The 2,500-nt window shown below is 56.0% G+C and overlaps 1 pseudogene; it reads left to right on the top strand.

Annotated features, from left to right (window-relative positions):
• The window catches only part of LOC126431402 (large subunit ribosomal RNA), a 5,648-nt pseudogene that overhangs the window by 1,178 nt on the left and 1,970 nt on the right, over positions 1-2,500 (top strand).

Raw genomic sequence — 2,500 nt, 5'->3', positions numbered from 1 at the left:
ACCCTGATGGAGGTCCGTAGCGATTCTGACGTGCAAATCGATCGTCGGAGCTGGGTATAGGGGCGAAAGACTAATCGAACCATCTAGTAGCTGGTTCCCTCCGAAGTTTCCCTCAGGATAGCTGGTGCTCGTACGAGTCTCATCCGGTAAAGCGAATGATTAGAGGCCTTGGGGCCGAAACGACCTCAACCTATTCTCAAACTTTAAATGGGTGAGATCTCCGGCTTGCTTGATATGCTGAAGCCGCGAGCAAACGACTCGGATCGGAGTGCCAAGTGGGCCACTTTTGGTAAGCAGAACTGGCGCTGTGGGATGAACCAAACGCCGAGTTAAGGCGCCCGAATCGACGCTCATGGGAAACCATGAAAGGCGTTGGTTGCTTAAGACAGCAGGACGGTGGCCATGGAAGTCGGAATCCGCTAAGGAGTGTGTAACAACTCACCTGCCGAAGCAACTAGCCCTGAAAATGGATGGCGCTGAAGCGTCGTGCCTATACTCGGCCGTCAGTCTGGCAGTCATGGCCGGTCCTTGCGGCCGGCCGCGAAGCCCTGACGAGTAGGAGGGTCGCGGCGGTGGGCGCAGAAGGGTCTGGGCGTGAGCCTGCCTGGAGCCGCCGTCGGTGCAGATCTTGGTGGTAGTAGCAAATACTCCAGCGAGGCCCTGGAGGGCTGACGCGGAGAAGGGTTTCGTGTGAACAGCCGTTGCACACGAGTCAGTCGATCCTAAGCCCTAGGAGAAATCCGATGTTGATGGGGGCCGTCATAGCATGATGCACTTTGTGCTGGCCCCCGTTGGGCGAAAGGGAATCCGGTTCCTATTCCGGAACCCGGCAGCGGAACCGATACAAGTCGGGCCCCTCTTTTAGAGATGCTCGTCGGGGTAACCCAAAAGGACCCGGAGACGCCGTCGGGAGATCGGGGAAGAGTTTTCTTTTCTGCATGAGCGTTCGAGTTCCCTGGAATCCTCTAGCAGGGAGATAGGGTTTGGAACGCGAAGAGCACCGCAGTTGCGGCGGTGTCCCGATCTTCCCCTCGGACCTTGAAAATCCGGGAGAGGGCCACGTGGAGGTGTCGCGCCGGTTCGTACCCATATCCGCAGCAGGTCTCCAAGGTGAAGAGCCTCTAGTCGATAGAATAATGTAGGTAAGGGAAGTCGGCAAATTGGATCCGTAACTTCGGGATAAGGATTGGCTCTGAGGATCGGGGCGTGTCGGGCTTGGTCGGGAAGTGGGTCAGCGCTAACGTGCCGGGCCTGGGCGAGGTGAGTGCCGTAGGGGTGCCGGTAAGTGCGGGCGTTTAGCGCGGGCGTGGTCTGCTCTCGCCGTTGGTCGGCCTCGTGCTGGCCGGCGGTGCAGGATGCGCGCGCCTGCGCGGCGTTCGCGCCCCGGTGCTTCAACCTGCGTGCAGGATCCGAGCTCGGTCCCGTGCCTTGGCCTCCCACGGATCTTCCTTGCTGCGAGGCCGCGTCCGCCTTAGCGTGCTCCTCCGGGGGCGCGCGGGTGCGCGGATTCTCTTCGGCCGCCATTCAACGATCAACTCAGAACTGGCACGGACTGGGGGAATCCGACTGTCTAATTAAAACAAAGCATTGCGATGGCCCTAGCGGGTGTTGACGCAATGTGATTTCTGCCCAGTGCTCTGAATGTCAACGTGAAGAAATTCAAGCAAGCGCGGGTAAACGGCGGGAGTAACTATGACTCTCTTAAGGTAGCCAAATGCCTCGTCATCTAATTAGTGACGCGCATGAATGGATTAACGAGATTCCCGCTGTCCCTATCTACTGCAGAAAAAGTCTCTCAGGGTAATCTATCAGGGCTTGTGCCTCTCTGTTTGCAGATATGGTGCAGCTGCATGGGCAGACCGGACGAAGCACCGATATGTCCAACGTATAATTGAGTCAATTCAGAGGCCATTTCTGTTACAGATGACCAGAGCTTGTAGGACTGTATCGACGGAGGCCTTGCAAGTACTAACAGGATGTATGCCGCTCGACCTGGAGATAGTGAAAGCAGCCTTGCTGTACTATACTCGACATGGTGTTGCTGGCTCAGTCGCAGGGTTCCAGGCTCCAAGACCCACTGCTGGGCAAAGCTCTAGACGTGATACCAGCAGACAAATAGATATCATGTTGCAGGAGGAGTGGCAGCATAGATGGAACCAGACAGCGAAGGGTAGGGAAACCTACGGCTGGATACCAGATGTGGGAATGTGGCAGGCAAGTTGGCGGAGGGCGACGATTCCACCATACTCCCTAACGTGCCTGCTGACTGACCACGGTCTGAAAAAGAAAATCTGCGACCTGGGCATTGAAGATGACGCCAGATGTACATGTGGTGAGGAAGAGGATTCCAATCACATCCTCTACACCTGTAAGCAGTACGCTGAGCCCAGAAGTCAGCTTATACAAACAGTAGGACACACATCCTACCAGAGAAAGGAAACTCTGCTCCAAACAGTAGATAGATTCTCAGCTATAAAGGCATTTGCTGAGGAAGCATTTG

The sequence above is a fragment of the Schistocerca serialis genome, unplaced genomic scaffold (genome assembly GCF_023864345.2).
Source record: "Schistocerca serialis cubense isolate TAMUIC-IGC-003099 unplaced genomic scaffold, iqSchSeri2.2 HiC_scaffold_1091, whole genome shotgun sequence".
In the NCBI taxonomy this organism is placed as follows: Eukaryota; Metazoa; Arthropoda; class Insecta; order Orthoptera; family Acrididae; genus Schistocerca; species Schistocerca serialis.
The sequence above is the reverse complement of the archived record's forward strand: the minus strand, read 5'-3'. Positions and strand labels throughout refer to the sequence as shown.